At 51.7% G+C, this 24,688-nt stretch overlaps 1 protein-coding gene across 2 annotated transcripts in view; it reads right to left on the bottom strand.

Moving 5' to 3' along the window:
• Positions 1-24,688, bottom strand: part of DLGAP4 (DLG associated protein 4) — a 332,898-nt gene that overhangs the window by 248,408 nt on the left and 59,802 nt on the right. For both annotated transcript variants that reach the window (XM_073309842.2, XM_073309843.2), the window contains exon 2: positions 23,974-24,105. The gene's annotated coding sequence lies outside the window, so the exon portion shown is untranslated. The remainder of the gene's footprint in view (positions 1-23,973; positions 24,106-24,688) is intronic.

The raw sequence follows: 24,688 nt of genomic DNA, 5'->3' as shown, positions 1-24,688 counted from the left end.
CCTAAGCTGTGTTAGTTAAAGTTCCTAATACAGAGTGTTCCCCAATGCAGACATATAGCCAGGGGGGCATTGCCTATTTAGCATCTTTCATCTGTGGATCTAAAAAAGCCCTGTCAGCATCAAGTCATTAAGCCTCAGCACCCCTGTGGGGTAGGTGGCTTTGTCTCCATTTAACACAGTGGCACAGAGCAGGAAAGTGACTTGCCCAGGATCACCTAGTGAGTCAGTGACAGAGCTGGGAACAGAACCCAGCTCTCCTGACACCTAGGACTGTGCTCCACAAAGCCACCTGTCCTCTCCCTCATGTACCTGCCTGCTTGTGCAAAGCTGACAACGGGGAGAGTGGAGGTGGATTCCTCTTGGATCCCACCAGTCCTGCAGTTTACACCCAGAGGTACAAGAATGGCCTCTCTCCCTCCACCCCTTTATCTAGCAAGCACAACTAGAAATATCCACCTTTGGATCAAACAACTACAGTGTTTGCATTTCTCTCCTCCTGGGAAGTGAATCCCGCAGGCAACGTCCCACAGTGGTTCCCTTTTGTTGGGGTGGCCTTCCCCAGGTCTCACTAAGAACTCAGGGATCTAGAAGAAGCTGGGGCAGGGAGGTGACTCAGCCTAGGGTCTGAAACTAATGAATGGGGTCTGGCTGTGGGGGCACCGGGAGGCGAGCTGGAGATGAACACACATGCATGCACGGTCTGGGATAGGAAGTGAAGCTGCGAACTCTCTAAAGGCCAGGAAACCATCCCCATTTTAATTCCTCCTGCTAACAACTTTGCCCTTTGAAACCTCCCCCATCCCCACCAGCCAGTCCCTTCTCCCACCCCCAATACTCAGGGGAAAGCTTGTTAAATGCACAAGGAAGATACGGGGCCAAGAGAATGCTAAAAGGAGCAGCACACACAGTAACCTCCTTGGGGGGAATTCGTTTGTTTAAACCAAAACGAGGAGCTGGCTGAAGACACTGCAAGCATTTGTTTGGCTGCTGGAGAGCAGAGCCCTCCTGGTATTCTCATGAGCTGCTTGCAAAGTGGTGCGTTCGTTTCCCATAAATACGAGTGGAGAAACAATCATGGGAGATAGCATTCATCTTAAATCTAGGAGCTTTCAGTTCCCAGGGCTGCAGCCCCGGGTTTTGCTTTTTCGGATTTCCCTTTATATTCTAAATGTGGGTAACCCAGAGATGGGTTATGGACACTGTTGGACCAGAGTCATGGACACTGATTAGACTCGGCGGGAGCTGGGACCCCTGCTTTTCTGCTTGCCTTAGTGGTACATTGTCCTTTCTACTCACCTCCATGTGTCTGTTTTGTCCATCTAATGTGTGCTAGACCTAGATTGCAGGTAATCTGGGGCAGGGATGTCTCTGTACAGCACCTAGCACAGTGCAGCCCCGATCCTTGAGAGGTGCTAGGTGCTCAGGTATTGTTGGGCTACCAGCTCAGACTATCACGTATAGTGTACACAGCACCAGGAGTATGCTGGGTGCTCTGGGTCCACTCACACCAGCTCTGTCTGCCACTGATATGGAGCAAGGAGGGCCATGTTCCTCTTCCAGGGGAGTGGTACCTATCAGGGGCCTGATCCAAAGCCTGCTGGTCAATGAGAGGTTTTTTGATAGATTTCAATGAGCTTTGGATCAGTTCCCAAATGCACCTCCGGAATGCACAAGGCACCAGTGTATCCACCCCCTCTGCTCCTCATCTGTAATCTACTCCTGGGCTGCTCGCCATATAGCTGGGAGCCCGGGTGACTGCAGGATGTAGCCTGTTTAGGCTCTGGGGTGCTGATTTGGGGCTGAGAGGGACAGGAATCTTGCAGGGGCCGCTGTTGGAAAGGCTTCTGGGCAGCAGCGTGCTTTGAGGAGGGATCTGGAGGAGAAGGGAAGTGGGGTGGGTTTGGTGCCTGAGAAAGAGGAGACTGTTCCAGCTCTTCCCATGAAACATGTATGATCATATGGCAGGGCAGAGGTGGCAGAGTTTGTGCCTGTCTGCTCCTTCCATCTCAGTGCCACACACTGGTTTAAACCAGCCTGAGTCCTGGAGGACGGGGACAGCCAAGAACGGAGGGGGAGGATCAGGAAAGGTAAACCCCAGGTGGGGCCCAGATCCAAGCCCCATGAACTGATAAGCCTTTGGTCTCAATGGGAGTCAGCTCACGGCCTCAGACACAAGCTGGCAACCAGCCTGGTAAGCAAAGTAGAGACTTCTTTGAAAATGTGGCGTGTAAAGACTTGCAATCATATTCCCACCAAATCTGGGTCTGCTTGGGGTCTCGCAGGCTTGGACTGGCTCAGCGTTTGGATGGGAGCCATCCAAGGCAGAGCCAGGGCACTGGAGAAAGTGGTTCTTGTGACTCTGTAAGAGGTGCTCTTCCGGCTGAAGCCTTACTGACCTAGTGCCCCAGGAGGGTGCTATGCTGCAGACATTGGTGTCTTTTCATCACAACTGATTGTCGCAAGGAAGGCTGTTGTTCCTGGAGTCCCAGCCAAATCCTGACACAGGGCATTACATCCTCGCTGCCTGCATTCGCCCTGCGGTGTCAGCTGGAGAGGGCATTCTTCACTTGCTCGTGATGAGTGCTGCTGAACATGCCACCCAAATGCTGCATTCCAGCCCAGAGGCAGCTGCATTAGAGCACCCGGAGAAGCCAGCCTTGTAAGGACAGCATTTGGGAGCCTGCGGCGTGAAAGGTGCTTGTCAGCTGCAAGCTATTCACATGATCATTAAGCGAAAAATCACCCGTATTGTGCTCAAGCTGAAGTTTCGGCAGCCGATGCCAAATTTATTTCTAACTCTACTTGGGAGCATATTTAAGCTTCCTTTGGAAATGTCAGTGCGCTGGTCGGAAGAAGTTGGGGACAATTTCCTTTTAAATAGAATCTAGCATATGGGAGGAGGATGATTATATCTGTCCCAAGCTGCCAAATTTCTTCTATGGAGCTAAAATCTTCCCCAACGTGTCCCAGCCCACAATGTTCCTGAGTGGTGATGCTGGTGCTGAGACTTTTACATTAGCAGATTACTGCGTGTGCGAAAATACATCTATCCAGCCACCTCCCAGGTGGCTCCAGTTCTGAGAGGGTTGCAGTGGTTGAGTGAGTCCCTCCCCTTACTGGCTGGGATAACTTTATCATCTGAGATGACTTTAAATTAAACTGGTTTTAGGCCATAAGAATCCAATAGAATGGTGCCTTGTACTATAAAACACACTGGCCCCCTTCCCCTACGCACCACTCCAAAGAGATTTAGGGGCTGCTGTAGGCTGGGTGAGAATTCCCCCAGTGCAGGAGCAACATGTATGTAGCCTCCGGCACAAGGGAGCATGGGGCGTGGTCGGAGGGGTTGTGCAGGACTGCTCAATGCTACAGGGATACCGGATGGCAGAGCAACCCAGAGGTGCTGCAGGGAGGTGGCCATAAGTTGGAGCAGCCCTTGTATCTGAGCAAACCGACCCCCCAGTTTGGGGATCGCACAACTTCAATGCCATACTGCAGGAACCGATGCGGGTATTGTTAGTAAGTGGCACGTTTCTCTCTGAGCTAGTGCGAAACCTGTGCCGTAGCTGGGCGTGAGGAGGTAATGGGGGTTCCATAAGTTCTCATTCCATAATCACTCATCATCTAACCACCTGTGTCCATTGAAGATCTCATGGCATTTTTCAAGTGTCCTGGCAGGACTGTGTTTCAGTAACAGCATCCTGTATCGCTGATTTCCCCCTGTAATTTCAACAGGATACAACAGTGTTCTCCACAGCCCCACCCAGATCATGTGACTTTGCTGTTGTGTGATGGAGAAGGTGATCCCAAAAGGTGTGTTTCTTCCTCTGTTTATAATTTTATAATAGTTTATAAAGTGCTCTGCAATCTTTAGGGCTGAAATGCAGTGTGTGAAATATTATCAGCTCCCATCACAAATGGTTTCTGCTAACCATCTTATCCACCATCCGATGGCAGACTTTACTTCCTAAGTTTACTTAGTTGAGATGCCATCTGCTAGTTATCAGATGTTAAGAAACAGTGGGTTTTTGAAAGCACATTTATTGCTTAGTTGTTAGAAGTGACAAAACCCAAGTGTTTCAGTATACACTCACTCAACACAGTGACTTCTGCAGTTAAGAACATAAGAACGGCCATATTCCATCAGACCAAAGGTCCATCTAGCCCAGCATCTTGTCTTCTGACAGTGGCAAATGATCGGTGCCCCAGAGGGAATCAACACAACAGTTAATCATCAAGTGAGCCATCCCCTGTTGCCCATTCCCAGCTTCTGGCAAACAGAGGCTCAGGACACCATCTCTGCCTATCCTGGCTTATAGCCATTGATGGACCGATCCTCCATGAACTTATCTAGCTCTATTTTTGAACCTGTTAAAGTCTTGGCCTTCCCAACATCCTCTGGCAAGGAGTTCCAAGGTTGGCCATCAAAAGCAGCCCGACTATCCATGGCAGTCTTGCAAGTGTCGATGCTAGTTTCTCAAGAGACACAAGGACCCACATGGCTCCTCCCAAGTCTCAATGGCTTGGAAGATGGGATCGGAAGTGCTCCCTCTGTTTCTGTCGCTGATAGCAGGGATTCAGGGTTTGTGTCATGATTAGGATGGTAACGAGGATGGTGGAAGGGCTTGGACCATTCCCCTGACCTCCTCAGCTCCCATCATTGTGAGACTAGATTCCTGTTCCGCCCTTTCTGGGTCTCATCAGGGCCTGGGCCAAGCAAACGTGGTGTTTAACCCGGTGTGTGATGGCTTGTGGCAGCCTGCAGTAGGCAGCCATGCAAAAGGCAATGGAAGCACCCCCCCCCCCCGGCACCAGCAGTTGAGCCTGGTTCCTTCAGGTGGGGAAAGCACAGCTAGGAATGGATCTACCTACCACACAGCTGCAGATGCAGAATAACTGACTCTTCACAGTGCAGAAAGGGAGCTCCTCACCACAGCCCCAGCAAAAAGGCTGGAGAGGTCGTTCTTGGGAGCTCCTGGTTCAGTTTCTGCCTCCAAACCATTGTTTGGAGTTGGGGTGATTTCCCTGCCTCTGGGGTGTTGCCCTCTCTGTGGATATTGCTGGGCCACCCCTGGCAGAGAGGACTTATGCTGGGGAGGCTAAATATAAAATAGTTCTGAAAAGTAAATGTGCCACCCCTTTGGAATACATCAGCTTGGGGATTTTCTGGGCAACGTTTGTTATCCCTACATTCCTCCCCCCACTCCCTCATCACCCGAGGTCAGTGCTGCTGTTCCATCAGGACCCTCAGTCTGCCTGCCAGGACCAAGTCCACAGAACGTAGCAGTACTGCACTCTGCAGTGTTTCCCATCCACAGATCTCCCAGAACTCAGCAAAGGAAGGAGCGGATCATTCCCCCAAACCCCGATTTTACAGACGGGGAAACAAGTACAGGGAGGCAAAATGACTTGCCCATGGTCACCCAGCAAGCCAGTGGCTCAATCAGAGCTCCTGACTCCCAGCCATGACCACTGGACCCCGCTGCCTCACTTCTTGAGTGTCTGCTTAAGGGAAAGCATTTTGGTTTGGCTGGGAAAACACCGGGCTAGATCCTCCCTGTTCATCACCCTGGATTTGCAGCAAAGCCCAGTAACAGCCTGATCTCTATGCTAGGGGGCTCCTTTCAGCTGGCTGGGCAGCCTCCTGCCTCCCAGCAACAGAGAGATGTCCTATGAGTTCTTCCAGTTGGATGCTTGGAGGTGCAACCTGTCCTGGAGTCACAGGCTAGGAAATGGCTGACTGTCCTCCACCCGAGCCTCACCAAGAGAAGCTCACTCACAAGGAAGGTTAAATCTTCTCAGCCCTGCCACAGATGAGACCACAGGGTTGTGAATACTTAGCCAGAGCACCCAGGTCATCTCTTGGCTACAGACCATATATCTAGCCCCCCAGCAAGGACTGGAAGGCAGAGAGCCCTGGGAATGGGCACTGAAGGACTGCCGTGAAGGCTAGCTTCACTCAATTGCATTATCGCCTGTGAATTCTACAGTGAAATGTACAAAAAACCCACAAGGGACAAACAAAGACATGCATGTGGAATCTGCAGAGGTCCTGGGTCTATATTCAGCCATCCTCCCCAGCTGCCTACATGATCCTGAGGGGCCAGCAGGTGGTGCTTTCCCTTTGAACTCAGAACTGAACCAGAGTGGCAGCATGGTGCTGGGGGAGCAGAGGCCCTGCCTACTCCCGGCCATTAGAATCCCATGGCACTCACGACAAGAGTAGGGATTTTTAGTTCCGGGGGTCTTGGCCAAATGCCAGTTTGGGATTTCAGACCAGCTAATTTCCCCCTATATTTTCAACTAGAGGAACCGTTTTTCATTTTCCCCGCTCAATAACTGGTGAGTTGCTGTGCGCTCTTACACAGCTGTCACTTTGCACCTAGAGACAGCTGTATTTCAGTGCTGGGTGAAGGGAATTCCATCTATACATCAGGATGAAACACACTTTGTGAAGGTTTATATGTTGGGACTCATACCCGCCGCATGCCCGTACACTCAATCCCCTTCCTGGGGTTCATCTTTGTTCCTAACTTAAGCAATAAATAACCAAAGGCAGATGTTAGCCCCAAGCACCCTCCTGAGCCGGCTTTTCTCTACAGGACTCCTGTCCTTTCTTCTAGCTATTTTTTGCCTTGGAGATTACCTTCAATGCAGTGATGGAGTTTTAATCAGCGACTCCTATCCCCCCAGTCCAGCATTTTATTGCTCCAAGTGCTAACCACTGTGCCACCAATCTTCTAGGAGGCTGTAGTCCAGATAATACAATACAATACTAATACCTAACTTTCATATATTGCTTATCACCCATAGTTCTCAAAATGTGTTCTCATTTTACAGATGGGGAAACTGAGGTACAGAGCAGTGATGTGACATGCCCATGGTCCCTCAGCAGGCCAGTGGCAGAACTGGGAATAGAACCCAGGCCTTCCAAGTGCCAGTCCTCTAGCCACTAGGCAACACTGTCTCTTCAAATGTACATAAGGGGCACAAGGATTCAGATTCATCCACCCACTCGCCTGGCTTACACTGCATTCGGTCTCAGGAACTGCCCCGGGGCATGCTGCAGTGGGTCCAAGTCCTGCTGGCCCAGGCAGCCCCAAGGGGAACGGAAGGTGAACACACTGAACAAAACACAGCAAAACCAGAGTCTTTTTCCGGCAGGTCTGGTGAGAGGGTGCCAAGCAGAGCAGCTGTGCTCCGGCTCCTCTCTCCTCCCACCAGCCACTCCTGAGCGTGTGGGCTGCTTTTCTCTGCGCTGCAAATCCCTTCGTACAGTATTTGAGCTGATAGCATTATACCGCAGTGCTCTGCGAAAGAGAAGGGAAAACAGAACTCCAGGTAGTGTGATAAGAATGGGGATGGGGGAGGGTTACAGAAATATTGCCTTCAGCTTCTCTCCTCCTCCTCACACACATCCTGAAGCTGGCCTGTGCTGGTGAGAGAAGGCTCCTGATCCATCACAATGAATAGGATGGTGCTAGAAACTCTATCCAGCCCAGGTTACACGGATACTACAGGGGAGAGAAGGCATGAGGGACAGCGATGCCTTAGGTCCAGCCTCATTGACTCTATCTTCAACCATGAAGTAAATGATCCCAGGAACAGTGGGAACCAAGTGGGAAAGTCAATGGTACCATGATCCACTAAGGGCAGTGGAAGTTCCTCTAACAGGTGTGGGCAAAGCATGGCTGGAGGTGTAGGAGCGAAGGGATTAAATACCACGGAAACACAGTGGGTCCACATCACCATCTCCCTGCTACTGGGCTCAATCCTGCCCAATGCTCAAAATCAATGGGCCGACTTGCAGAGCCAGGTGCTTCTCAATGTGAGTGAGGGTGGCAGGATCTGGTCCATTATAAGTAAGGCCCCGATTCTACAACTGGATCTACATAGCCGAGGCTCACCGAGAGGATTGGGACCTATGTGTGCTCCAGGGACTGAAGTAGGGAACCAGAGTCAGGATTATTGGGTTTTGTTCTCAATTCTCTGCCACTTATTCACTGAGACACCTTGGGGAACTCACTTCACCTCCCTGTGCTTCAGTTTCCCAACCGACAAAACGAGGATAACACCTCTTTATTGCACAGGGAATGTAGTTGTATGTTTTGCCACACACAGGCACTTCCAGTCCGAACGACGTCTATTTTAGATGACGGGGAAACAACAAAAATAAAGTCTCTGCAAGAGAGAGCACAGCATGCATGTCTCTCACTGCAACGTGCTACCTCTGTATTGAACACAGAACTGCAGCCACCTCCAGCAGGAATCATGCTAAAGGGCAGGGCTATCACAGAATTGCCATCCCAGCACATGCCGTTGTAGCTGGGCATGGCAATGCGGAAGCTCTGCTTCAGTGTGCCCACAATGATCCAAGCCACTTTAATGCATTCAGCCCCTTCTGGGGTAACGGCGTCCCTGAGCCCAAATCCAATAAATGTACAAACAAAAGACTCCTCAGTCCAGCCAGGCTCAGTCACCCGCTTCCTAGTGGACAGGCCCCAGCTACAATAGCCTGTCTTAGCAACTGGCTCTGTGGCTCTTCTCAGTCAAACATCTGGGCTCAGCCTACCCTCCTCCCCAGGGCTCCAGCAGGCCACGCTCCTCCTACATCTGTGGTCTTCCCCACACAGGAGTAGCCTGTCTGCTCTCCTCCCCTGCTAGCCCTCTCCTGCTGGAATTTCCTCTTCTAAATCCAACACTCAGAACAGGTGTAGTGGGCGGGGCTAATTGAACCCAGGGCTGCTCTTTAACCCTTTCCTATCTGGTGCAGGGTTTGTCTACCCTGACATGGAAAGCAAAACCGTGACTGTTACCTAGATACAGTCACGGTAGTTAATAGATGCGTTCACAGATAAATAATGTTTGTGATGCACTTGGAGAACCTCTGAAATATTCAAAACCAGCAAACAGGGAGGGGCAAATTTCCCAAAGAGCCCAGAGCCAGACTGTCAAACCTTCAATACTGACAACCAGGGCCAGATTTTTCTGAGAGCTCAGAAGCTGAGCTACACCCAACATACTGACAAACTCTGAATAGCTGGCCACTTGTTTTGGTGTGTAAGTGGAAGGTGTGGGTGCTAAGCCCTTTGGAAATTTCTGCCCTATGGTGACTAAAGATGGGCCAAAGCTGTGAAATCTGGATCCAGTTCCATACTGAAAGTTCAAGGTGGTCCAGTTTGGATCAACATCTGGCAACCAGGGTGCTGTCCCCAAAGGAGCCATCCTTCCCAAATTCCATCCTGATCAGGGACAAATAAAACTGGGACATAGAAATGGACCAACGTTCTCTGTAACTCCTCCCAGCCAAAGGATATAAATTGGTTATGCAGTGAGCAGGAGAGACTTTCTGTCAGGCTTTTCATTAGATTTGACTGTCTCAGAATGGGCCTGTTCCTGCTAATGGGAGCTCAAGGTGAAACAGAGTTATCAAAAGAGAGTAAGACCTGAGAGTAAGCATGAAATGGACTCTGCTGGAAAATGCAGCAGGAGAACACAGGCAGCAACCCCCAGCAGCAGGGACTGCTCTTCACTGGAGGAGACTGAGGAACATGGCTCCAAGGCAAGTCCTTATTCTCTCTCTCTTTCAACAGGAACCAACACCAACAGGCCACCTGTGCTGAGTTATACATGGCAGGACTGCACTTGGGTCTCTGCCAGCAGAGGACACCATGTTCATGGTGTAGAAAACAAATGTAGTGATTGACAGGCAGGTGCGTTCTCCAGCTTTCTGTTAATGGCATATTCCTTCACTGTCAGTCAGAAGGTGGAACTGATGGGCTAGTCCTGGATTTAATGCACCTGTTTCTTTAGATGCTCTCAACAAAAGCATGACTCGGTCTTGAGGGGTCTGGAGAATCTACCTAATCTATTTTACCTTATCTAATCTATCCCTCCAGCTTATCCTTCCTATCAAATCTAGCCATGCAAATCTGTCTCCCCATCCAGCCCACACCATCATTTCAAACGCAGCCATCACTTTCACTTATCAGAATTTATTCTGCCCATCTTGTTAAAAAAACCATCCATCCATCCATCCATCAAGTTTTTTATATGCAATCCAAATCCCTCCACCTGTCTAGATTGTTATTTATCACACAGCGCAGCCAGACAACTATCAGTATCCCCATCCATCAGGCTGGGAAAGCTTTGCCTGCGTGTTAGGCTTCTATACAGGAAAGAAAATGTGCTCTAGTGTTGGACCCCGATATAAGCCACTGTCTGGAGTGTTGCATTCAGTGCTGGTCATTGCATCTAGGAAGAATATTAATATTGCTTTGGGAGTGAGCAGTGTGGGCAATGAAGTTTCTATACTCCTGAGCCCTTATTTAATTTTCACTAAGCCTCTACTCAGGCAAACTCCCATAAGGAACAATGGATTTGCCATATACAATCACACCAGCAGCTTTACTCCACTACCCTGCCTCCAACAATGAATATACAGCACTTCAGAGGAAGGTGCAAAAAACTCCTCATAATGAACCAACTGTAGCATAACTTGCCATAGCTATCCCTTCTCCATTAGCGGTTGCCTTATGCTGTGATGCATGAGGGTTTATAGTCTATGTTTTAATCCTACCTAATACAACCACATGGGTAGTCCAGTGGGGTGCAAGGGTTGATGCTTTGCGGATCAGTGGCCAGTGGTTGTCTCCACCTCAGTCCTAGGAGACCTTTCCTGATTTCACACCACGGCTTTGGAATCACCTCTCTCCGGGCAGCCCCTGAAGTAACCCGGGCACATTACTGAGTCAGCGCTACACAGCCCTCCAGCCTAGCTGACGCAGCCAAGAAAGTTCCTACCCTAAAATACTGAGTCTTATACCCAAACCTGCCTTGTTAGCATGAGGGATGGAAGAAGGGCTAGGGCCCCACCCCAGTCCTGTGCACCCCAGCAGGAATCCAGCCGAGCACTCAAGGGAGTGCTGGGAAGAGGGCCCCATTACCAGTGCCACCAGCGCTCCATGGCTCCAGCGGAGGAGGATTCGGAGAGGCTTCCCATCCCCAGTGGGCATGCTGCTATTGGCAACAGGGGCTAGCCAGACCACAAGCACTAATAAGGTGTGCCCCCCCCCGTGCCCATCCCACCCAGCTCTGCAGCAGCAGGATGATTGTAGGGCCACACCATGGCTAACAACGCACTCTTCCCCAGCCCACGGTGCCAGTGGATTGCTCCAGAGTGTTCATTAAAAGCTCAAAGTCTCTCAGGGCACAACACGAGGTTCTCGTTTTCAGCTGGACGCAGGAAATGTGATGAAGCACCAGGCTAATGCAGCAGCTTCCCCCTTGGGCTCATTCAAATCACAGTGTCACACAGAGAACCAGTCTGGGGCTCTCATTCTGGTGCATTTGGCCAGGGGCAGCAGCATGGTCTGGTGGTGAGAGAACCTGGCTTGGCGGCAGAAAACCTGGGTTTTAATCAAGGCTTTCTCAGTAGCTCAGAATGATGCCTTGGGCAAGTCCCTTACACACTCAGTTTGGTGTGATGTGCAGGCGTCTAATGGGGCCTCAGTTTCTCCACAGGACTGATACAAATGTGGGTACATTGTAACATGTTTTCAGCCCCTCCAATGAAAGGTGTTTGGTGTATACACACTATCGTTATTTGTCTGGCCCTTCACCCCAGATTTGACGTGACTGGCTATCCTCGCTCAGGGAAGCTGTTGTAGCGTGATGCCAGACAGGGCTGCAAAGCCTTTTCTCTCTGGAGCAGCTTGCAGGGAGCCCACAACAGAAACACCAAGGAGAGGAAACGGGACCAAGAGCTCATTTCAGCCCCTGCCTCCTGCTCCATTACCTAGCTCTGGCTGCTCCTCTACCCCGCTGCAAACACCTCACCACTTATGGCATGGGAGCCTTCTCCTCCTCCACAGGCCCGACGGAGCTCCCTGCCTCACCTCTCCTTCTCATTTCTGACCTAACCGAACAGATCTCTCATCGCCCTGGCCTGTATCTCTTAGCCTCTGTCTCTCTCTGCTCCGCTTCATTATTAACTCAGCGAGTGCATAATTGACACACAATCGGAGTAGCGGCTGAGTGAGAAGGCCCTGAGCCGCAACATACCTAGGTGCCTGTCTCCCACTGAAATCAATAGGAATCAGCCACCAAAATACTTCAGAGGATCTGGGCCCAAGACCCTAGCTGCAGCCTCTGGCCAAACAGGAGGAGCAGCAGAGCCCTAACCCCGCCCTGCTCCGGGGGGCAAGTAATTACATCTCCCCTAATTAGGATGTGGCTTCCCTCCCACTCATGCCAGGAGATCTCTGGTGGTTGGTGCATGGGGGTGGGGTAACACCAGCCCTTGCTCTGCCTAGAGTTGCCAGGCATCTGGTTTTTGACCAGAATGCCTGGTCAAAAAGGGACTCTGGTGGCTCCGGTTGGCACAGCCAACCAGGAAGTTAAAAGTCCAGTTGGTGGCACAGTGAGGACCCAGGGCTAAGGCAAGCTCCCTACCTGCCCTAGCTCCGCGCAGCTCCCGGAAGCAGCCACCAGGTCCCTGCAACCCCTAGATGCATGGGCATCCAGGGAGGCTCCATGCGCAGCCCCTGTCCTGAGGGTCAGCTCCGCAGCTCCCATTGGTCGGGAACCATCTCCCACACCCCAACCCCCTGCCCCAGCCCAGAGTCCCCTCCTGCATCCGAACTCCCTGCTGGAGCCTGCATGCCCCAACCCCATGCACCAGTCCCCTCCTGCACCCCAAACCCCTCATCTCTGGCCCCACCCCAGAGCCTGCACCCACAGCCGGAGTCCTCACCCCCACAACCCTCTGCTCCAGCCCAGAGCCCTCTCCCTCACCCTGAACCACTCATTTCTTGTCCCACCTGGAGCCTGCACCCCCCAGGCCAGAGCCCATACCCACCCCTCACACCCCAACCCCCTGTCCTAGCCTGGAGCCCTCTTCTGCACCCCTCATCCCCGGCCCCACCCCAGAGCCCACACCCCCAGCCAGAGCCCTCACCCCCCTCCTGTACCCCTACCCCCTATCCCAGCCCGGTGAAAGTGAGTGAGGGTGGGGGAGAGCGAGCGACACAGGGAGGGGGATGGAGTGGGTGGGGGCAGGGCCTTGGAGAAGGGGCGGGGCAGGGGTGTTCAGTTTTGTGCGATTGGAAAGTTGGCAACCCTAGCTCTGCCCATTTCCTTGGTAGGGGTGAGTATCGGGTGCCCAACTCCTCCCCCACCCCTCCTGGAGCCCCAGCTGCCATCTGCGCAGACGCAACCGGGAAGAGGAAAAAGCTTTATCCCCCACTTCCCTCCTGTACAGCCACATTAGGGCTCACCCCAAAACTGTGTCCCACATGGCTGCCCGCCTGACACCCAGCCACAGATCAGTCACTCCCAAGCACCTACCAGCACGTGGGGGGTGCTGGCAATCAGGGAGCCCCCCCTCTCAGCACCTAGCCCTCCTTGAGGCCAGCTGTGCCATCACTTCACCACCCACAGAGCTGAGCCGCCCAAGGGGGAACCTGTGCTGTGACCGAGGGAACGTTATGCAGAGAGCACCTAGGGGAGGCTGCCAATTTCCCATTGACAACCCTCCGTCACTCTGTTCCTATGACTACAGATGGAGCAGGCAGGTGGAGGTGGCTTCAAGCCCTCTGTGCATGGCCTATTGTCTGGGGCTGAGCAGGGGCCGTCGTGGCTCCTGCTGAAAATTACAGCAGTCTCAGGGCTGCTGTAACCTTCATGTTACTTTGCCTGGCCCCCACTGTGCCCTGAGAAGCAGAGGAGAGCTGCAGCTCAGCATATTACGTGCCCCTAATCCGCCCCTTACACTTGGGCTGACAGCAGCGCTGGCTGCACAGGGGTTACTCTTAGGAGGGCATTTCTGCCCATTTCAAGGCCCCTTTAGGCTTCCGGGGCAGTATCAGAGCCTTGCTGTAATGGAGACTCAAGCGCAGTGCTTGGAAGAAGCGAGAGAAACCTGTATGTATCTGCACATATAGCATGAAAGACTAGAGCCAGGAAAGACCAAAACAGACCACTCCATTGCACTTCCCCTCCCTCAGCTCCTGCATCTCTTCGGCCATTCACAGGAACCACAGAACCAGTGTGCAGGGACTTAGGAGCCTGGGTTTGCCTCTCCGCTGTTCTTTTAAGACCCACATTGTGATAGTCACCTAAAGTTCTGGGAGACAATTCTTCCCCTGTGGTGCCTACTCATGAGAAGAGAGGGAGGGGTGGCCAGACTTGTGGGCTCTATTTCCTAGAGCTGACCACAAAGCCGTGCAATCACATCAATCCCATTTGTTTGCCCAGCTCCATTCGGTGCACCCTACGGGCTGGCTCTTTTTGGTTTCTTCTCCGTCGGCGCGCCAGTCGGATTGAGGTCGTCGGCAGGAATGCATGCAGCTCTGGGGAGAGTGTTTGCTAATCAGCAGCCGCTGCAGAGAGAGAGAGCCATCGACCTCCAGGAGAGCCGCTCTCAGGAGCAGGCCTGGGGATCTCTGGACCAGTTCTGCTCCTAATCCCTAGCTTTGCAGTACGAGCCTTTCTCTAGGGTCAGGCACACTAGGAAGGGGCAGGCTGCTGGCTGGTTACGGCAGGGGAGGAAGGTCGCCTGTCTGCCCTTCTCCGCTAGCCCTACCTTCACGCGTGGAGCAGCTCCCCTGAAGTCAATGAGGTTGCAGATCAGAGGTGGGGGAAGGCAGCAGAGTCACAGGTTGGGTGGCAGCTCAGAGTTAGGGGAAAGATCAAGCCCTGTAAGTGCTCTGCTCTCTCTGGCCTGGTCTACACTACGAGTTTATGTTGGATTTAGCAGCATTACATTGAATTAACCCTGCACCCGTCCACACAACAAAGCCATTTTTTCCGACATAAAGGGCTCTTAAAACCAATTTCTGTAGTCCTCCCCAAGGAGGGGATTAGCGCTGAAATCAACATCGCTGTTTCGAATTAGGGTTAGTGTGGACACAATTCGAAGGCATTGGCCTCCGGGTGCTATCCCACAGTGCACCATTGTGACCGCTCTGGACAGCACTCTGAACTTGGATGCACTGGCCAGGTGTACAGGAAAAGCCCCGGGAACTTTTGAATCTCATTTCCTGTTTGGCCAGGTGAGCTCATCAGCACAGGTGACCAGGCAGAGCTCATCAGCACAGGAGACCATGCAGTCCCAGAATCGAAAAAGAGCTCCAGCATGGACCAAACGGGAGGTACTGGATCTGATCGCTGTATGGGGAGAGGAATCCGTGCTATCAGAACTACGTTCCAAAAGACGAAATGCCAAAACATTTAAAAAAATCTCAGAGGCCATGAGGGACAGAGGCTACAGCAGGGACGCAACACAGTTCTGCGTGAAACTTAAGGAGCTCAGACAAGCGTACCAGAAAACCAAAGAATCAAATGGACGCTCCGGGACAGAGCCCCAGACATGCCGCTTCTACGCGGAGCTGCATGCAATTCTAGGGGAGGCCGCCACCACTACCCCACCCCTGTCCGTGGACTCCAATGATGGGGTACTCTCTGCCATGCCTGAGGATTTTGCGGACGGGGAAGATGAGGAGGAGGAGGACGACGAGCTTGAGGAGCATACACAGCACACCGTTCTCCCTGACAGCCAGGATCTTTTTATCACCCTGACTGAAATACCCTCCAAACCCAACGAAGCCGGAGAAGGGACCTCTGGTGGGTGTACCTTTTTAAATATAATATATGTTATAAAAGCAAGCGGTTTTTAATGATTAAGTAGCCCTGAGGACTTGGGATGCTTTCATGGCCAGTACAGCTACTGGAAAAGTCTATTAACGTGTCTGGGGATGGAGCGGAAATCATCTAGGGTCATCTCCAGGAAGCTCTCCTAGAGGTACTCTAAAAGCCTTTGCAGAAGGTTTCTGGGAAGAGCAGCCTTATTCCATCCTCCATGGTAGGACACTTTACCACGCCATGCTAGTAGCAAGTAATCTGGTATCATTGCATGACAAACCCTGGCAGCGTATGGTCCCAGTGTTTGCTGGTATTCAAGCAACATCCGTTCTTTATCTCTCTGTGTTATCCTTAGGAGAGTGATATCATTCATGGTAACCTGGTTGAAATAGGGGAATTTAATTAAGGGGACATTCAGAGGTGGCCGTTCCTACTGGGCTGTTTGCTTGTGGCCGAAAAGAAATCCTCCCCGCAGTTAGCCACGTGGTGTTGTGGGGCGTGGGGGGGGGGCATTGGTGCTGAGCTGTTCGCATTTGGTTAGCAGGGATCTTCCCTGATACCAGCCACACGGTGGGGTGAGGGGTAAAGCAATCGTCCCAGAGAATTGGATAGCGGGGGGTGAGGGGGAAGAGGAGCGGGAGTTAGTTAACACATTAACAGGAAAACCGCAGCACTAAATGGCCAACTCAACGTGCTTTGCTTGGTATGGGAGAGGAGGGTGCTGCTGTTATGAAGGTTGCAGAAGCCGAAAGACTATGGCTTATCATGGCCACCTGCAATCCAAATTCTGTTGCCTGGCCCTGCATGTGTGATCTCTAACACCAAAGCCGCAGGCACTCACTATAAGATGCAAAATGCGACCTTGCACCAAAATCATATGTGCTATGTAATGTGAATAGCGTTGTTCACCGTGAAAGAGTATAGCCATTATTCTGTAAAATGTATCTTTTAAAATACTTCATTCCCTTTTGTCCTCCAGCAGCTGCAAATGTTTCAACCCTCCCTCCTCTGTCCCAAAGGCTATCTCAGATAAGGTGGTGAAAAAAACGCACGCACAGCGAAATGTTCTCTGAGCTCATGCAGTCGTCCGGCACTGACAGAGCTCAGCAGAATGCGTGGAGGGACACAATAGCAGCGTACAGGAAAGTGGCCGATGAACGTGAGGAGAGGTGGCAGCAGGAAGATCAGAGGAGGCAGGAGGCAACACTGAGGCTACTGCGGGATCAAACGGACATGATCTGGCGCCTGGTGGAGGTTCAGGAACGGCAGCAGGATCACAGACTGTCGCTGCAGCCCCTGTTTAACCACCCTCCCTCCTCCCCAAGTTCCATCATCCTCACCCAGACGCCCAAGAATGCGAGGAGAGAGGCTCTGGGCACCCAACCGCTCCACCCCAGTGCACAGCCCAAGCAACAGAAGGCTGGCACTCAACAAGTTTTAAAGTGGCCTTTTCCTTCACTCCTCCCCTCCTCCCACACCCCACCCAGGCTACCTTGTGCGTTATCTCCCTATTTTTATAATCAATTAATACATGTTTTTTAAACGATAGTGACTTTATTTCCTTTACAAGCAAGCTGTGATCGAAGGGGGGAGGGCAGGTGGCTTACAGGGAATGTAGAGGCAACCAAGGGGGCGGGTTTTCATCAAGGAGAAATGAATAGAAGTGTCACACAGTACCTTGGCCAGTCATGAAACTGGTTTTCAAAGCTTCTCTGATGCGCCGCGCTTCCTGCTTTGCTCTTCTAACCGCCCTGGTGTCTGGCTGGTCATATCCAGCGGCCAGGCGATTTGCCTCAACCTCCCACCCCACCATAAACATCTCCCCCTTACTCTCACAGAGACTATGGAGTACACAGCAAGCAGCAATAACAATGGGAATATTGGTTTCGCTGAGGTCTGAGTGAGTCAGTAAACTGCGCCAGCGCACCTTTAAACGTCCAAATGCACATTCTACCACCTTTCTGCACTTGCTCAGCCTGTAGTTGAACAGCTCCTGACTACTGTCCAGGGTGCCTGTGTACGGCTTCATGAGCCAGGGCATTAAGGGGTAGGCTGGGTCCCTAAGGATAGCTGTAGGCATTTCAACATCCCCAACAGTTATTTTCTGGTCTAGGAAGTAAATCCCTTCCTGCAGCTGTTTAAACAGACCAGAGTTCCTGAAGATGCGAGCGTCATGAACCTTTACCGACCATCCCACGTTGATGTTGGTGAAACGTCCCTTATGATCCACCAGTGCTTGCAGCACCATTGAAAAGTACCCCTTGCGGTTTATGGCTGCCATGGTGCTCCGGTCCCAAGATAGGGATATGGGTTCCGTGTATAGCCCCAGCACAGTTAGGGAATCCCATTGCAGCAAAGCCATCTACTATGACCTGCACATTTCCCAGAGTCACTACCTTTGATAGCAGCAGCTCAATGATTGCGTTGGCTACTTGCATCACAGCAACCTCCACAGTAGATTTGCCCACTCCAAATTGATTACCCACTGACCGGTAGCTGTCTGGCGTTGCAAGCTTCCACAGGGATATTGCCACTCACTTGTGAACTGTGAGGGCTGCTCTTATCTTGGTATTCTTGCACTTCAGGGCAGGGGAAAGCAAGTCACAAAGTTCCATGAAAGTGCCCTTACGCATGCGAAAGTTTTGGAGCCACTGGGAATCACCCCAAACCTGCAACACTATGCAGTGCCACCACTCTGTGCTTTTCCCGGGCCCAGAATCGGCGTTCCACAATATGAGCCTGCCCCAGTAACACCATGATCTCCAAATTGCAGAGGACCGCGGTTTTAGAGAAATCTGTGTTCATGTCCTCATCACCACATTGCCGTTGCCTCCTTGCCTGGTTTTTCAGGTGCTGTTTCTGCATAAACTGCACGATAATGCATGAGGTGTTTACAATGGTCATAACTGCTGCAGTGAGCTGAACGGGGTCCAGGCTTGCCATGCTATGGCGTCTGCTCGGGCAATCCAGGGAAAAGGGCGCGAAATGATTGTCTGCTGTTGCTTTCACGGAGGGAGGGAGGGTTGACTGATGACATTTACCCATAACCACCCGCGACAAATTTTTGGCCCCATCAGGCATTGGGAGCTCAGCCCAGAATTCCAATGGGCAGCAGGGACAGTGGGATAGCTACCCACAGTACACTGCTCGGAATATCGACGCTTGCCACGTACTGTGGACGCACACCTCCGACTTAATGTGCTTAATGTGGACACATGCACTCGAGTTTATACCATCCGTTCCCAAAAATCGACTTCTGTAAAATCGGAGTACTTTCCTAGTGTAGACATGACCTTAGTTCCAACCCCCACCCTGCCCCCGCCACCTGCTTCCCCTTTGCTTCCCTCTACTGCTGGCAGCTGTCCGGTGAGTCCCAGAAGACCAGAAGGGGACCAGGAGTATGGCTTTATTCCCCCGCCTCCCCCCAGCTACCTGCTGTCATGTGACATTGCGGGATGAAGGGGAGGCAGCATCTTACGTGCTGGCTTTGTCCGCAAGAGCCAGTGGGCAGCTCTGGCTCTCTTGCAAGGCTGTGAGCCGCACGCCAGGACATTTGGCACCTGGCTCCCAGTTTCTATGCTGGCTCTCGAGTGGGGGCTTGGCACAAACCAGTGACATGATTCACCTTCCAATTTGCAGTGGCCTCTGCCTGCCAAAAAAAGACACTCCCAACCTCACAAGTGAGACTTCATCTCCCCGGGGCGCTAGAGCAGCCAGACAGAGGAGGTCTCAGGGAGGCTGGGAGTGAGGGGCTGGTCAAACAGATTTATTTGCTGAAGTTTTTTTTAAAAGGGGAAAAATATAGTAAAATAAAGTGAAAGCGACAGCTCCAATTTCTGCGTTAATGAATAAATTAAACACATCCCAAGAGGATAATTAAAACGCTTTGAACCAAATATTTGTCAACTAAATAAAAAAAAAAAAGCCAGAGACAAATCAAGCAACTGCAATTAAGGGGAAGAGACGTATGTGTGATTACAGAGGGGAGGGGGAGAAGACGGAGACTACCCGCAAGCAGATGCGTGCCTGCGAGTCACCCCAGCCTCCTGCAGGGCCCGTGCTCTCCACTCTCCAACCATTACACTGCATGCTGAGGTTGGTAACTAGGGTAGCTTGTGAAGATCCTCCCTGTCCCATAGTACCTGCATTTTGTTCCCATCTGAAAGGTACCAGCAGGAGCAAAGGAGTCAGTAGGAAAAACTTTTTCACTAGGAGGGTGGTGAAGGACGGGAATGCGTTACTTAGGGAGGTGGTGGAATCTCCTTCCTTAGAGGTTTTTAAGGTCAGGCTTGACAAAGCCCTGGCTAGGATGATTTCATTGGGGATTGGTCCTGCTCGAGCAGGGGGTTGGACTAGATGACCTCCTGAGGTCCCTTCCTACCCTGATTTTCTATGATTCTATGAATTCCAACCCATTGGGTAGAATTAAAAACCCTGGGAGGAAAATCTGGTGTGTCCTCCACTTAACCCTACCCCCTCATATTTTCTTTCCCTTACTTCTGTCCTCAGACCCATGCTCAAGCCCCTGTACTGTGACAAACATCCACGAACTACCCTGCAGTCTCTCAGTCAGCTAATGGACGTTCCCAGGTAACATTCCCGCCCCCCTCCCGCCCGCCCTCTTGTTCCAGATCTGCAACAGGCAGCAGTGTTCCCCACCCCATTGTGCTTTACATTTCTCTGCCCTGCTACCACTTTCTCACTGCTGTTGCAGCCTGTTCCAAAGGAGAGCAGCACACTGCGTTCTCTCTTATGGAGACTTAGCTTTTGTTCTTTCTTGTGGATTTCCCTTTGTTTAAAATAAAAGTCATTTTCAACTGAAGAGACAGCTTTTGCTCTTGGGCTATGGAAAGCATGACAAATGTGGCACAGCACCATCAGGGACCGCACAGTATCGAACAGGAAGCAGGCTCAAGCAAGACTTGGGGACAGACAAGACTTTAGGAGTTCTCCCGGTCACACTCTGAATTTGGTCTCATCCATTCTGTTGCTGATGGCACAATTAGACTGCTACCATTCTACACAGGTTCTTATCCACCTTGAACACCACCCTATCTGAGCGCCTTCAAGCAGTGCATTAAGCAATGGGACTAATGTCAGTCACAGGTGGTTCATTCTTTCACGTCCGCTCCCCACTGGAGGACTGGTTTGGCAGGGTGTTTTGGGGTTTCGGTCCACATCACTCTGGATTTATAGCAGAGAGCATGGGTCCAAGAAGCAGGCCTGGACCTCGGAGCAGAAGATGGCAAGGTTTGTGATGGTGCTTAGGCCCAGTTCCTTAGTCAGACACCCAATACTCCCTGCTTCTTTGGAACCCATTTCCCTCAGCCACATAAAAGAATCTTTCCAAAGGACCTTCCCACAATTTCAATGTCACAGTTGGCAGGCAAAAAAAGAAAAAGGAACCATCCAATACATTAACACTACACTTGCTATAAAAGACACACACACACCCTGTTAATCATTTTAAATGACACTGTGGGACTACAAATAAGTCCTTTTACTGGCACAGGCGGTGGGCAAAAAAAAGTAATTCTGTGCAAAATGCCATAGATTCTCCTGCAGTGATAGCTCAGGAAAATGTGATGAGAGGTTATAACTGCTGAAGAAGCAATTTGCTGTCAAGGATGCAGATCTAAATTGTTCTCCGCTTTCTGGGATGAAGTAATTGGGCATCTCACCTGCATACAAGGCAGCGTCTTGTTCAGCGCTGCCAACTCTTGCGATGTTAGCACAAGTCTTGCCATTTTTACTGCTCATCTTAAAACCCAAGCCTCCAGAGATGAGAATCTCAGCTTTTATTAAAAAGAGTAAGTTTCTAGTGTTAAGGAAAAGTGAGCACATGTGACTCCATTTTGGTTTGGGGCCCACCATTGTTTAAATGCCAGCACATCATACACCAGGAGGAGTGATCCTTAGATACTGAATCACTGTGAAAATCCTCCTCCTTGTCTCCAGCCTGCCTTCACTCCCAGTATCTGGTTTTTGTTAGTCTCTAACTCCCTGTCTCTTGGCCTTGATGTGAGGCCTCCCATTCTGATAATAAAAGTTACTGATGCATGGCTTTAGGACCATGCTGTGTAATTAACATACTGGTATAGCACGAGGAATGCACCAAGCAGGGATAGGTGGTAGATAAGACAAGGGTTTGTTTATTGGCTAAGGTTTCCGATGCCCGAGGGCAACATGCTTTGCTAAAAAGTATATAACCTTTGTATAATCTGTATTCAGGGTCCCCCCCCTGGCTAGCAGGGGGGCACCACGCTCGAGCGTAATAAACTTTGTGTCTTTTGGGAACTCTGCAGTTGTGGACTTTGTTTTTGTGCCTCAGCCTAGATTCGAACTGTGCGTGTCCTATCAGGTATAATTCGCAGCATTGGTGTGCGTGTCCTACAAGGTGTAATTCATAACACTAGTCTACGTGTTTGCAGAGAAAAACCTGAAAATGTGATTCACGTCCACCCTGAAGGCACAGCAACTATGTAGGCAACCAAAAAACCCACCATATATTATTTTTTTTTAAATTTCATTATTTTTGAGGCACTCATGATTTTTGGAGTCCTGGAATACTTGGGGTTGCCTGGAGCTGGTTTTGCCACATGGCAGGAGGTTAATTTGGAGGCTTTGAGTCTGTTTTATAGATGTCATTTTTCCTCCTCTTTATTTCCTTCGCTAGCCCTTGGAAAAGCACGACTAATGAATGCTCCTTATCAGGCTCTGTAAGGCCTATTGATCCCATCATGTAGATCCCATCATCACCGCGCCTCTGTATGGATCTCACAGGCTCCGGGACAGAATACGTTGTTAGTGGGCTTCCTCGTACAGTTCCCCAGGCTTTGTTCTACATTATAGGAGCGATCGCATTGATCCTTGGGAAACGGAGGAAAACGCAAGCAACAAGGCTGAGTGGGCTGCAACATTAGAAAGACGGGCTCACGGGGCTTTTTGTAATGACCCTGCTGGAGGCTGCTGTTACCAACCATTTCCCACACCCAGACACCATCTCAGTCCCCCAGATACACGTCTAAAGCACACGGCTCTGTTTGGTCATCTGAGGGTGCAACTCAACTGGCAGATGGTGGCACCACAGTGGTTCATAACCACTGCATACCAGGGCCCTCCTCCACATCACCAGAGGCCTCACCCCATTTAGCAACATGGGAGGGGCAGAGTGCTCAGGAACCTTGGACCCACCTGCCCAGCACAGAGCAGTCTGTGCAGCTAGAGAAGCCAAAGCATCCTGCTTTTCCCCTCGGGGAAGAGATGGCCTGGCTGGGATTTCACACAGCTCCTTGGCAGGCCACTGGTATCCGGGGGGGGCGGGAGGGGAAGGGAGACAGGCACCTTGGTATCCAGCCAACAGCGTGCGCAAAGGTGTAGAATTTGAACTCTGGGCCCCGGCTTCCACCTTGCACGGCGGGAGCAGGAGAGCTGGGTGCCCAGCAGAAACGGGGCCATGCTACCACATGCTGAGCACAGACCCCGCTGCTCCCGGTGCTCTGCTCCACCAGGAAATGGATGGCCACCCCCGCCCCCCACGGCACAGCCACCAGGAACACAGAGCCCTCACCAGCACAACCCCCTCTTGCTCACCACACCCTTCACGGCGCCACTCTCTAGGCCTCGTCCCACCACGGCCAGCAAGTTCATGCAGCCAAGCCATATACCCTGCCGGGGGCTGTCTTGGTGTGGGCAGCCTAGCCACTGCATGCAGAGCAGAAACAGGCCCCAACTTGCAGGATTACTGCAGCCTTCCTGGCTTCACACATCCCACAGCAGATCCCTTCAGATGTAGATCTAGCACACGGACACCCCAATGATGAGCTCATTAGAAGACCCATCTGCTCTCTCCTCTTTGACCCATGCATACTCCTCCTTTCCTGATCCAGACTCCCCCACCAATGCAGCAGCTATTTATATAGGCCCATCATCTTCAGAGCAGCACTTCAGTTGGCATCTCCTGACATTTGAACCCAATGCTTTTGCCTGCCGGTTTCCTAGGCAATGCCCTGAGGGTGCTGGTCGGGCTGTGCTCCGGCTCAGTCCCTCAAAACTCCTTGCTACGCTACGGGCAAGAGATAGCAGGAGGATGGCATGTGGGGGTTGCATTTCCAGTCGTGGGGGAAGGGAGAATAACCAGCAATCACTTTAACCCTCTTCCCCACAGAGAAGCCATCCAGGTGCTGGAAACACCTGGGTCAATGGCACCGTGTGTCTGGTTCGGTTTGTGCTGCTGTGCTGGGGATCACACTCCCCAGCTGGCCGTGGATGCCGTGCCCCCAACTAACAGGAATCGCTCACAGCCTGAGGGACTCTGCAGGGGGTGCCTACCTCACACCAGGGTCCCGCTCTCGTTCACAGCCTGCAGGTTGTGCATGTCCACATGGTCACCGTGTGGGGTCCCCGGGGTGGGCGGCGAGCGAGGCACTGGCTGCTACAACAGGGCCAGCTGCTGTCCTCGAGCTGGGGAGGAGAATGGAAAACAAGAGTCAGAGGGGTCATAAAGCAAACCCAGCATGGGAGGTGTAGCTGCACTGATCACCCCAGGGCCCTCTCTGCCCCCTCACATTCCCAACACCCCCTCCACCCCACACAAGGAAGGGTGGTCTTCACCCCTCTCTCTCAGACACACCCTGGACCCACATGCGCAGGGGTCTGTCTCCTCCTCCTCTCACCCCCAGAACTCTCACCATTTCTTAAGGGAGCAAATTCGTTCTGTTATAACCTCTGTCCTACATTGGGTCCCCAGCCACTCGCTGCATCTCGGGCTGCCCTCACCCCCAGTCCACCCTTCCAACAGGCCTGAACAGGCACTTGGCGTTACTGAGCAGGCACCTAGTGTGTTTGCTGACACCTGGGGAGGATGAAGGGACACGGGTCTGGTTTACCTACCCTGAGGGGCTGTGAGCTGCCAGTCCAATGGGAAACATTGCCACCTGTGACAGACAACCACTCCTCCGGATACCCCTTGTGGCATGGCTTGGCCTGGCCGGTGCGCTGCCCTCTACTGCCCTGGCTAGCTCTTAGAATATCATAGAATCTCAGG

The sequence above is a fragment of the Lepidochelys kempii genome, chromosome 13 (assembly GCF_965140285.1).
Source record: "Lepidochelys kempii isolate rLepKem1 chromosome 13, rLepKem1.hap1, whole genome shotgun sequence".
Taxonomy (NCBI): Eukaryota; Metazoa; Chordata; order Testudines; family Cheloniidae; genus Lepidochelys; species Lepidochelys kempii.
The sequence above is the reverse complement of the archived record's forward strand: the minus strand, read 5'-3'. Positions and strand labels throughout refer to the sequence as shown.